Here is a 13,634-nt window from a genome sequence, read left to right as displayed (position 1 = left end):
AAGATTATGGTAATGAGCCAGAATACAAGGCTGAGAATCTGTAAGGTTTTCCAACACTTTCGAGGCTTCATCCATATAAGTACAAAGGTGAATAGGATGATTGCCCTCACATAACCTCCAGGGAAACTTGACTTTAATCATTTTCCCATGGACCTTAATATCACTAGTTGAGGGTTTTTCACCAGCATGATCTCCAGAAACTGATGAAAAAGGCCAATGTGAGCCTATGGACCACACTTCTAATACCTTGGGAATATCAGGACAATATCTAAGAAGGTGGTCACCCTTACATAACTTGCAAGAGAATTTAACTTTGCGGGGCTGATTGGAAGGTTCCTCCATACTAGTTGCATCCATAGCAACGGTGGCTTGGTTTCACACTTGCTTATTTTGCTTCTTATTATTCTTCCTTTTCTTCTTCTTCTTAGGCTACCTAGTTACTAACTTGAAGGCTTTCACCAGACGAAGAGGAAGAATACCGAACAGGCGAAGAAGGCAAAAATTCAATGTTAGGATCAACTTGTTCAAGTGGAGGACTACGTGGTTGAGGAGTAGTTTGGACATTTGGAGCCATAGGGGTCAAAAATAAACAAACTGGGAAACCAATGGTGAATCCGGGAAGGGACAACATTGCCATATAAGGAGCACCAATATTTCCAAAAGAAGGAAAAGGACCACGATTCCTGTCAGAGGGGTCTCCTTGACTGGTGGACTCGGGAACTGTTGCCATTAGTCTCAACCTAATATCCACTAAGGAGTTTTTCCACGGGGAGCATCGCATTCCGCAATCAATTAATTGATTTTAAAAATTAAAGACACAAACAAAAATAAAGAGGGGTAAGTAGGCAAAAGGGTTTACCAAGAAACTGTGAACTGCAATATACCACCTTGGAAAACCAAGGATTTATGTACGGGAAGACAATCTCCCTGAATGTTGTGTTTGGTGTATCATAGTGTATAAGCCGTATGACTCAGTTACCCATGGTGAGGATAGAAACCTATGTTGGACTTCCAAAATATACTCAACAATACATGGAAGTGCATTGTGTTGTAGTGTTGTCTAATGCATAATAATTCGATGAGAGTTTTCCCATATACTTATCATAGGTAGAGCGCCATTCGATATACTTGAAGGTACATGGAGAACAGTCTGATACACTTACATACATGGAATAGGATATCACCCACAGATTATAACACTGGAAAAAAAACGACAGCTCCTACATTTAAAGACGTCGGAACACGTCTCTATCCTAGACCTCTAGATGCCTGTGTTAACGTTACAAATCCTCCTTAGGTTAATTAAGTGAATTTGAGTTTTCTTGAATTAGATTTAAGTTTCAAGGCTCAAAACTCGATGTTACCTGAACATGCCTATGATGCAACTAATATGACAAAAAAACCTTTTTCATTTTCCTTATAACAATGAAAGGCCTAACTAAGTAAGGGAAGAAATCAATAAACAATGAAACAAACAAGTGATGCAACCATTGATCTCCTCACTATTCCAATCAAAATCAAAGCCCTATATGTGATGCAAATATTTTTATTTCATTTTATATTAGTGTTTCAAATGCAAAGAAACATATGGATGCAACTTGATCACTGACAAAAGAAACCACACAGACTTTAACTGTTATGTAAAAGTGTATTTTTAAATTCAACAATCAATCTATGGATACAAGAAAAATTTGACAAGAAGAAAGAAATAACGAAACACAATCTTATCAAAAATGTGATGTCACTAAGAAGTGATTAACACTCATATATAATTTATCCCCCTTGACGATTGAGGGGGGAATTTTTTGCAAAACTAAATGCAAAAACACGTAATTTCACACTAGGGAATTTTAATTTCACACGCAAAACCCTAGATGCAATGCAAAGAGATTTTTATTTTCAATTCCTCTTAATTCTAAAAATGAGAGAAAACTAAGATGCATGTCTAATCAATGATAAATGAAAACGTTTCAAAACGATGACTGGAATGCCAATTCTTTCAAGCACTCAATGACTAAATAAATCGATTTTTTAATCACCTAATGACAAGAACAACAAAAAATCTAAACAAATTCTCATAAAAGGCACTCAAAACCACAAGAAAACCATATGGAGGCTTCTAAGAGACACTAAGACACTGAGGGACACAAGGAAGGGAAACTGGAAGTAGGATGGACAAAGAGCAAACCAAAACAAGAAAAATTTTGGCATGAAATAGGGATTTGTGCAAGTGCTAAAGGGGCATCAAAGTTGTGCAATGCAATCATAGAGACGGTTGGGGTGCACTACAACGCAAGAACAAGGAAGGATAGGGCACACTGCAACGCACTGTCTCCAGACCAGAGGGTGCACTGATCAAGGAATCTCAAGTTCCGACACAAAAAATGCAATGGAATCTCAATGATGGGTCTTCCTATGTCTAATCAGGATTGAGTGAAACTATAAAGATCAAAACAAGAGGAAAAATAGACACTAAGGGCAAAGAAAACCACCAAGGGTTTGAATTGTTTGATCCAGGTCCGGGTGTGATGAAGGACCCTTCCAAGACCTTTTACTTTCATGATGTGTTAAATTGCATTTTTAAAGGAACATTAATGAATACAGTTGCATGTTGTAAAGAAGAGGAACATGTCAATCATCAACAACATAAAAACAAAAGCCGTTGATAATGGAGTTCATCCGGGAGGGACTACGTCTCCAGGCCCTGGTGTCAAGATGGTGTAGGCCGCTGCATTAAGTGTTGTCAATAGTGATGATGTACACAAGAGATGATGTTGCGATCATACAAGAAAAATTCCCTCACGCAGGAGTGGCTCTAAGAGATGTTCCACTACAGGAACTCTCAGTCAAAAGACTCCTATCAGTATGACACAAAACTCATGCACGATGAGCATCTTGCCAACATGGCATAAAATGGATCTCAAAGCAACATGCATGGAGACACATGAGTATCCCATCAACATACAACAAAGGGATCTCAAAAACACAACATGACAATTCATGACAACAAGTACATCACATAGACGATTCTGCGTCACAACAAGCAGGAATCATAAAAATGAGTAAGAAACAAGATCCTGCATCAACATCAATCAAGGATCTGTGCAGTATAATGTATAAAGAAGAAGTGCATGAACACATCATATACCTCACAACCAGGGGCCATTTGAAGAAGCGGATGTCAAACTGCTGAAGTTATTCAAACCATCGATCTCACGGTATCGATCGCATGAAAATGACTGCTCGCACATGAATGTGGACATCTGCATTGGCACTTAGAAAAGTGGCTCGAAAATGAAACGAGAGAATGACACATCTGAATGGACCATCATATTTGTGGCGTCGAGTAGTGCGAAATCAACTGTCCAAAATCTGAATTCTGAGAAGTTGAGAATCTGGGGCTCAAGGAATCTTTTAGATTCTCCTGGGTTTCCTCAAAGATTCTACTCGATGGGTGGACTGGAAATATGCAACTCAAATGGCGAATCTGATCTTTCCATTGCGATCCCTGCGGAAAACCATGAAAAACAAGTATAAACTTCACTATATTCCGACATGGAGAAAAATTATCTCGGGAAAAATTCAAGGCTCATGGTTCCGCTCCCTGTTTTCACAGCAATCATGGTTCCACCTTCATCCTAAAATGGCCAAAATTGCAGAAATTTGATGGAGACATGGATAGTTCCATTGCATTCATGGTGATGAAAAGTGCTGAATCCATATAAAATTTGTCAAAATCTGACAACATTAAATTTCACCCCTCTTGCATAATGTTACCTCGAACTGCGTGAACATCCTCCTCCTGTCTCGAAATCTGTGCCCACTCCTGGTTCCTCCATCTATCCCTGTGCACTGAGAAAATTGGGTTCTTTTAAATTTTCTCGGGCAAATTACCCAAGAAATCTATTTGGTCCAGTGATAATGAGGTTAATTGGTTGAGGAGGGGTCGGGTGGTCAAACCCACCCCTCCTATTTTTTTCCACATGATAGATTCTAAAAACCAAACATACATGAGAATGGGGGGTCGGGTCCGCATTAGGCGGCCCGCCCCCATAATCCCCGCATTTTATTAATAGTCGTGTAAGGTTTAAGTTGGGTTGTTTGAATGCATAATGTTTTTGGGGACACCCGCTTGGGGGCCGGCCACGTGGCCCGGGCATGTTCGACCCCCACTGGTCCCATATTCCATGTGATATGGTGTATGTTGAGGGGTATCAGGGTGTGGTCCAGCTCCACCGGAGGTGGCCCGTGCCCACCCCCATTAATACATATGTGTTAACATTTATGCGGGATGGTTGGAGGGTCCGGCGGGGTCATGGCCGCCGGCCCATTTAAATATTGGTTTTGTTATATGGTTGGGGTTAGGCCGGCGGGGTTAATGGCCCGTCAGCCTTTTAATAAAACATTTTTTTAATGTAGTTTTAGGGTGGCGGGGGTGGTGTCCTGCCACCTCATTTACAAATTTTTTTTTACTTTTTATAAAATAGAGGTGCTTCTAAATTCTTTAGAAAATAAGGGTTACTGGGTAAATTAATGAGGCCACAATTTCGACTGATTTCGGGAGCTAGGTTTCATGCCTCGGGGTTAGTCAAATTGTAGGACACTTAAACCTGGCCCATAACCCAACTTTGACCAAAACTTTGACTGGCCCGTTCTCCCTCATACGAGCACGGATTGGCGAACCGTTCACACCTCCACAATCAGGATGACGAGATCTACGCTCTGGTCCTGGGTCAAAGTCACTCTGAGCACTTTGATTTTCGAGCATTCATAAACCCTCTTTGTCCTGTGTGTCCCTCTGGAGCCACCTAGATCAATCCTCCCCAGTGAGGAACTTTTGGTCCTCCAAAAGCATGAAAAATAATCTGCAACTTCTCTGTACCTTGTCTGCATCACAAGCATCCTGAAAAGGTCTCGCTTCCATCTCCTTCACCTTTTTTCTTCGGAGCCTTAAGCGACGAGCCAACACCTGCTACCTCTACAACCTGTAGTACATTGTTTTGCAAATTACATGCTTGAATTTTATGACCAACTAATGACCCAAGCATCCCACACTTGCCATGAGTTTATAACACATACTCCGTGGCCAAGTTTACAACAAGATGGACGTAAGACCCTAGCTACGAAAACAAGGCCAACATATCATTGTTGCTTTAATAAGTGATGGAAAACACATCATCGTTGCAACACATGATTTACAAACATAAGGCCAAACACTATTGTTTTGACAAGTGATGGAAACACAACATCACTTTCACAGTTTATCATGCAACTCAAAATAAGACCAGGCATCATTATTGCTGACCAATTGATGGAAAACACGTCATCACTTTTGCATTTTAAAATGCAACGAATGATTTACAAAAGAATTACCATGAAATGACAACATGTCTAGAAACCATTTTTCACTTATCAATGTGAATGGGTCACCTCCTTGAGGTGGTTTTGCTTGTCAAACAACTGCTTCACCTGGTTCACGCACTGACGCTTTGTCTTTAAGGCACTGCTCTGGATGGAGCCTCCAACAAGTGGCTCTTTGATGGCCACTTCTATCACAATGATTGCAGTAGGTTTTCTTCCTCCATATCTACTTAATCTATTTCTTTTCATGTTGTTGAGAGGGTCTTTCACGCCTCATCCTTTTGTGTGCTGCCATTCTTTTCCAACACTTAGAAAATGTATGGTTATGTAATCCATAAAAGGTACATGTTTTTCGATGCCATGTTTTACGTTCATTATTAACAACATGATCATAATCGAAATGAACATTCACATATCAAAAGTGGTTATACCATTCCTTGCTGTCTCTAGTGTAAGTATGGCGTTGAGAGCTTTCCTCAGCTCTTTCCCTGCAATGGAAAATACCATGGGATGATGGGGATGTTTTCCCATCATTCTCTTTCCTCGACGATTTTGACGACGTCTCGGACGAATCTAAGACCTTCAAGCATTCTCCTTTAGTGTATCTCAAGCCTACAAATTGAGGTCTTTGCACAACCTCCAATGGTTGAGTTATGCCTTGGTTATTAACACCAAGTTCTCATTTCTCCTCATGCCTCATCCTTGTAAGGAGCCTCATGTTTGTCCCTGTAATTGGGATCTCTAAATCTCCAACATAAATCATACTATGTGAAGACGAAACTGAAAGGAAATCAACATCTTTTACCTCCTCTTTCGATTTGGAAAGAACTAATGAGGGTTTCTCACCATCCATTGTTGGTGGTTCACTAATTTCATGGTGCGTTCCCCAACTTCCTTTCTGACATACCCAAGTCTTGATTGACACGGTAATTCCTCTTCTTTGATGGGGTTGACAATGCCTTGGCCATTAATGGCCAAGCCTTTTCCTTCATACCCCATTCTCTTGAACATTTTGGAGCCAATTCTTGTGGTGTGATTTTCAAAAACAGTGAAATCATCATCAGGAAATATACATGAAGATGGAGAACTACTTTTTACCTTGCATGGGTCACATTGTAGCTCTTCCAAGGCCTCGTCCTTTGCTTGTAGTTGTCGTAGAAAACTATGTTTTTCCTCTTCCTCTTCATGTAGACGCATCTTCGATTGAACGTTTTCTGTTTGAGTATTATGTTTGTTTTGCTTCAGTTCTTCCAGGGCCTCTTTGGTGGCTTGAAAATGAAGCTGCAATCGCTCCTTTTCCTCTGTCTCCTTCTGTAGGGTTTCATACATTATTTCCAACCTTTTGGAAATTTTGAGCATGGTCTTGTACATCGCTTTTTCATCCTCTGTCATTGCATGTTCCATTGTTCACGCTCTAATTCACATCAACGCAAAGACTGCTCCGATACCACTTAATCCAGGTCCGAGTGTGATGAAGGACCCTTCCAAGACCTTTTACTTTTTTGATGTGTTAAATTGCATTTTAAAGGAAGATTAATGAATACAACTGCATGTTGTAAAGAAGAGGAACATGTCAATCATAAGCAACATAAAAACGAAAGTCGTTGATAACGAAGTTCGTCTAGGAGGGACTACGTCTCCGGGCCCCGATGTCAAGATGGTGTAGGCCGCTGCATTAAATGTTGTCAATAGTGATGATGTACACAAGAGATGATGTTGTGATAATACAAGGAAAATTCCCTCACGCAGGAGTGGCTCTAAGAGATGTTCCACTACAGGAACTCTCAGTCAAAAGACTCCTATCAGTATGACACAAAACTCATGCACGATGAGCATCCTGCCAACATGGCATAAAATGGATCTCAAAGCAACATGCATGGCGACACATGAGTATCCCATCAACATACAACAAAGGGATCTCAAAACACAACATGATGAGTCATGAAAACAAGTACATCACATAGGCAATTCCGCGTCACATCAAGCAGGAATCATAAAAATGAGTAAGAAACAAGATCTTGCATCAACATCAATCAAGGATTTGTGCAGCATAATGTATAAAGAAGAAGTACATGAACACATCATATACCTCACAACCAGGGGCCATTTGAAGAAGCGAATGTCAAACTTCTAAAGTTGTTCGGACCATCGATCTCACGGCATCGATCGCATGAAAATGACTGCTCGCACATGAATGTGGACATCTTCATTGGCACTTAGAAAATTGGCTGGAAAATGAAATGAGATAATGAAAAATCTAAATGCACCATCAGATTTGTGGCATCGAGTAGTGCGAAATCGACTGTCCAAAATCCGAATTCTGAGAAATTGAGAATCTGTGGCTCAAGGAATCTTTTAGATTCTCCCGGGATTCCTCAAAGATTCTGCTCCATGGGTGGACTGGAATATGAAACTCAAATGGTGAATCTGATCTCGCCATTTTGATCTCTGCGGAAAAAGGTGAAAAACAAGTATAAACTTGACTATATTCCAACATGGAGAAAAATTACCTCCTTGGGAAAATTTCAAGGCTCATGGTTCTGCTCCTTGTTTTTACAGCGATCATGGTTCCACCTTCATCCTGAAAATGGCCAAAAATTCAGAACTCTGATGGAGACACAGACAACGCCATTGCATTCGTTGCAATGAGAACTGTTGAATCCATATAAAATTTGTCAAAATCTGACAACATGAAATTTCACCCCTCCTGCATAAAGTTGCCTCGAACTGCGTGCACAACCTCCTCTTGTCTCGAAATCCATGCCTGCTCCTAGTTCCTCCATTTGTCCCCGTGCATTGAGAAAACTTGGTTCTTTTAAAGTTTCTCGGGCGGATTACCCAAGAAATTTGTTTGGTGCAGTGGTAATGAGATCAATTGGTTGAGGAGGGGTCGGGTGGTAAAACCTTGCCCCTCCTATTTTTTTCCACATGATAGATTTTAAAAACCAAACATACATGAGAATGGGGGGTCGGGTCTGCATTGGGTGGCCTGCCCCCATAATCCCCGCACATTATTAATGGTCGTGTAAGGTTTAAGTTGGGTTGTTTGAACGCATAATGTTTTTGGGGCCACCAGCTTGGGGGTCGGCCATGTGGGCCGGGCAGGTTCGACCCCCGCCGGTCTTGTATTCCATGTGATATGGTGTATGTTGAGGGGTATCGGGGTGTGGGCCGGGTCCATCAGAGGTGGCCCATGCCCACCCCCATTAATACATGTGTTAACATTTATGCGGGGTGGTTGGAGGGTTCGGCGAGGTCATGGCCGTCGACCCATTTAAATATTGGTTTTGTTATATGGTTGGGTTTAGGCCAGCGGGGTTCATGGCCCGTCGGCCTTTTAATAAAACATTTTTTTATGTAGTTTTGGGGTGGCGAGGGTGGTGGCCCGCCACCTCATTTATAATTTTTTTTTTAACTTTTTATAAAATAGAGGTGCTTCTAAAATCTTTAGAAAACAAGGGTTACTAGGCAAATTAACAAGGCCACAATTTTGACCGATTTAGGGAGCTAGGTTTCATGCCTCAGGGTCAGTCAAATTGTAGGACACTTAAACCTGGCCCACAGCCTAACTTTGACCAAAACTTTGACTTCCCCATTCTCCCTCATACGAGCTCGGATTGACGAACCGTTTGCACCTCCGCAATCAAGACGACGAGATCAATGCTCTAGTCTTGGGTCAAATTCATTCTAAGCACTTTGATTTTTGAGCGTTCATAAGCCCTCTTTGTCCTGTGTGTCTCTCTGGAGCCACCTGGATCATCGATACCCAATATGGTCATTATTTTGTTATATGAAATCTACGACTACGGACATAAGTGTCTTCCCTAGGCCTGGTGGACTGACCTAAAACAACAAAAAGAAAAGGGCACAATGTCTTCCTTAAAGTAATTGAATTATGGGATGAGGCCTACCTAGAATCTGTCATAAGCTTCACTCCTTCCTCAGCTTGTACGCTCCAATCCTAGCTCTGATTGCTATAATTAGAACCTGCACAATCAAATAAGACAAGCCAAAGATCTACGACATCTATGTAGCATAATCCAATCACTTCATTCAATAGATCAACATGGTATTTAAATACATGAAATCATAACATCATATATAGGAAAACAATATACTCTTTGTATTAATAGAAATGGAGAGATTTACAACCAAAAATAGGATTTGATCTTGTAGAAGAGCTCCCCAAGTTGACTTGTCCTTTCATTGCCATAAAGTATCCCTCTATGTCACCATAATGCATGGAATAATGACTCTCAAAGCAACAACATGAGGGTAGAATCAATCTCCAAAATCCAACCCCTTTCCCATGGATGGTAAATGTGAAAAATCCAAGGTAGGATCAGATATGATTCGAGACTCTTATCCAAGGTAAATGGTTGACACAACCTTAAGAAGCTTCTGGAAGAGGAAGATTTGGGATTCTTTTTGTTTTTCTAAATTTCTAGAATTCACAGACCCCCAATATTGAGCAATGTGTTGGTGATCAGCGTAGGTTCAGAGAGGGTCAACCTGGTGGTCAACACTGGTCCCTAAAGGTCCAGGGTGCGTTGGGCCTTAAAATCAAGGAATATCAGCAGTCAAGTGAAGAAACTTCAAAAATGCAATAAGAAATCTTGTGTCGTTATCTCAAATGATGCTCCCTGGTATCCCAAAGTGAACCCATACATGTCCAAAGAACAACTTTGATTCTTCTTTTCCACTTATGGTCTTCTTACAATGCATCAGAAACACATCTTGATGAACCTATCAACTACCATGAACATGTAGTCCTGCCCCTTCTAGGTTGTTGGTAAACCTCCCACAAAGTTCATGGAAATGCTTTCCCAAGGATGAGTGGGTACAGGTAAGGGATGATATAGACCCTTTTTTCTGTTGATATGCTTGTTGGTACAATAAAGCATGCATCCTCTTATGGACCTAGCTACCTGCTCTTGCATCTTGGACCAATACACATACCTATGCAAGTTGGCCACAGTATTCCTTGCACCAAATTTCCCTGCAACCTTGGAGGTGTGAGCCTCTCTAATCAGCCGCAATCGGTCACCTTTAGGAACACATAGCTTATCCAACCTATAGAGCAACCCATCCTAGAAATGGTAGTCAATGGTGTTGTCACCATCCTGCACATGACTCTGAATTTGCAATTGTTGAAACACCTCCTTGAATTCCTCATCCTGTGAATATGCCTCTCTATATGCATCATGGGTGAATGGATCCATGTGCATACGAGTCCCCAAAATTGTGATTTTTATGTGGGCAGCCTTGAGAGCATGAAAACCAACTTGTTTTTGTTTCCCTTCTTGTACTTGATCACCAAATGAAATTGTTGTAGAAACCTTATCCACTTGTAAATCTTGGTTTGTTATAGCTTACTTTAGGCCTGTAGGTACTGTAGTCACTGGTGATCTTCTGGATTACTTTCTCCTTTCCCATCAAATAGTGCTTCCACTTCTTCATAGCTTACACTAAGGCATACATTTCCTTTTCAAAGGTATGGTAGTTAACAACTTTCCTATGCAATAATCCAAAATGGTAGCATACATGCCTTCCTCCCTATGTCAAGACCACTCCCATAACATACCCACTCACATATGTCTCTACTTCAAGTCTAGTTGCAAGTTTGGTAATTCCATAAGTGGTTCTTGCTTGATATTCTTCTTTAGCTTCTTGAAATACCACTGTCGGCCCTTTCCCCATTGGAAACTCTTTCCACTTGTTGTTATGGCATGGAGTCGTGCTACTACCTCTGAAAATGAGACTATGAATTTCCTCGGGTATTATGCTTCCCCAATGAAACTCTTAACCTCATAAACATTAGTAGGAACCAACCATTTCATGATGGCATCCATCTTGACAGGCCCTATCTTCAAGTCTCCTCCACCTATCACATACCCTAGATACACCAAATATTGTTGTGAAAACTCAAACTTCTTGATACTTGCTAGAAGTTGGTGCTTCTTTAACGTCTCCAACACCTGCATCAAATGTGAGATGTGCTCCTCCCATGTAGCATTGTATACCAGTATATCATCCAAATAGACAATAACAAATGAATCTATAAAAGGGTGCAATATATCATCCATTAATCTCATAAATGTATCTGATGCATTGCATAGAATAAATGGCATGAATAACCACACAAACAAACCTTGCGTAGTTTTGAAGGAGGTCTTCTAGGTATCTTCTTCTCTAACTCAAACCTAATTATATCCAGACTTTAAGTCCAGCTTGGTGAAGTATTTTTCTTGTTGCAACTAATCCAGCAGATCATCTATCTGGTAAAGAGGGTACCTATTCTCTAATGTGATTTTGTTCAACGCCCTGTAATCTATACACATTTTCCAAGTCCCATACTTCTTTGGAACAATGATGATGTCTGACGCACATGGTGATGTACTTGGTCAAATTACACCTTATTCCAATAACTGCTGCAATTTTTTCTTCACCTCACTTGCTTCTATAACAAGTTGTTTATATAGCTCAATGTTTGGCAATGGGGAGTCTGAGAATAGCTTGATCTCGTGCTCCACTTCCCTCTTAGGTGGTAACCCTTTAGGCTCTTGGAACACATCCATGTATACTTATAGAAACTATTACAATTGTTGTTTCTATTTCTTGGTACACCCCTCTAGGGATGCCTTACCTCTCACTAACTCTTCTACAAAAAAAAAATTCTCTTAAAAATAATAAAGCATACTTCTTGCTAGAATTGATCAATTTCTTGGCTTGGCTGGAACTTACCAGTAATATTTTATACTTGTCCTTGTGCACACTGATGTTAAATGATTTTCCATCCTTGATGAGTTGATATTGGTTGTCTCTCCACATGAATATTACATCTTGAATGTACATGTAGCGACTCCTAAACACAACTCCACATACATCAAGGGGAACAACACCAAGTTCTACTTCATCAATAAAATCAACGATGATGGAAAATCTAATTTTGCACATTTTTTTTACCTTCATCTCTGCATACTTACTTACCCATCCTAGTGGATATGGGCTTGGATGATCACAAACTTCCAATCCAAATTTCTTGACCAACTCTGCTATAATGATATTTTCCTATGATCCTGATTCAAACATAACATCAATCTTAGTCTTCTTGACATGTATCTTTATATGGAAGAGTTTGGTCATTTATTTATCTTCCTGTTATTGAAGGCTACTCAAGTTCACCTCTTTTTGCAGTGATGTGCATACAATATTCTCATCCACATCCAAGTTTCTTTCAACTTGGTTGCTCAAATAAGTGACCATGATATTCTTCTTCTTATTGTCTTTCTTTTATTTCTCCGGGTTAAGCTCTCGATGCAACTTCCATCACTTCTCCTTTGTATGGTCATCAATGTTGCAGTGGTTGTAGTGGTTGATGGGATATTTGCATTGGTGTGTTGTGGCAGCTATATTTTTATCTTATCCATGTTTCTGATTCTTCTTCCCTTCATTGGAAGAATGTTGTTGCTCCTTCAACTTCGTTCCACTTGATTCCACTTTCTTCAGGCCTATTTTCTCCAGGTACTATGCTTGTACACAAGCCTCATCCATCGTTTTTGAATTGAACAACATCCTTTCTCTCACAGATGGTTTTGTATACCCCCCAGATACTTCAGGACTACATCTAGGTGCTTTGGGTGGATACCCAGCATTATGGACATCTTTATGAACTCAATGTAATACTCTTGAAAAAATTTCCTCGGATTTTCCCTGAAGTAGTGTCACCGGATCCATTGGTCCTCTACATACCCAATAGGATAAAATTGTGACTTAGTAAGGATTTTGAAGTCCTCCCACTTAGTCATTGGAGGATCTCCCTCCAACCTCAGGGTCTCTGTGTGGCTTTCCCACCAAATTAGGGCATAACCCTCTCATTTTAGCCACACAAATGAAATCTTTTGTTCTTCCTCAATTCAATGGACACTGAAATATGCTTCTAGTTGATTCAACCAATGATTTAGCTTTAGAGCGTCGATCTCACTGTGATACAACTTTATATCAACCTTTGCTTCCATTTTAAAGAGGGGTTGTCATTGATTCATGACACTTTAACTAGGTTAATATTTTTTGGGTTCTTTCTCCGGTTGGTTCTTCGTTTCTTCCTAATCTCTTGATCCCCCTTCTGATTTTTCCTCTGCATTTGAACCCCCATCTTCTCCAAATATTCCAAGCTTATTGCTCAGGGTTGCCATGAGGAGATTTATATTATGATATATATCAATGAATTGTTTTTCAAGCCGCGAAAATCTCTCCTCTTGAGGATCACGAGG

This window comes from Pinus tabuliformis, chromosome J (assembly GCF_031772625.1).
Source record: "Pinus tabuliformis cultivar Carrire ecotype Pingquan chromosome J, CPIR1, whole genome shotgun sequence".
Taxonomy (NCBI): Eukaryota; Viridiplantae; Streptophyta; class Pinopsida; order Pinales; family Pinaceae; genus Pinus; species Pinus tabuliformis.
The sequence above is the reverse complement of the archived record's forward strand: the minus strand, read 5'-3'. Positions refer to the sequence as shown.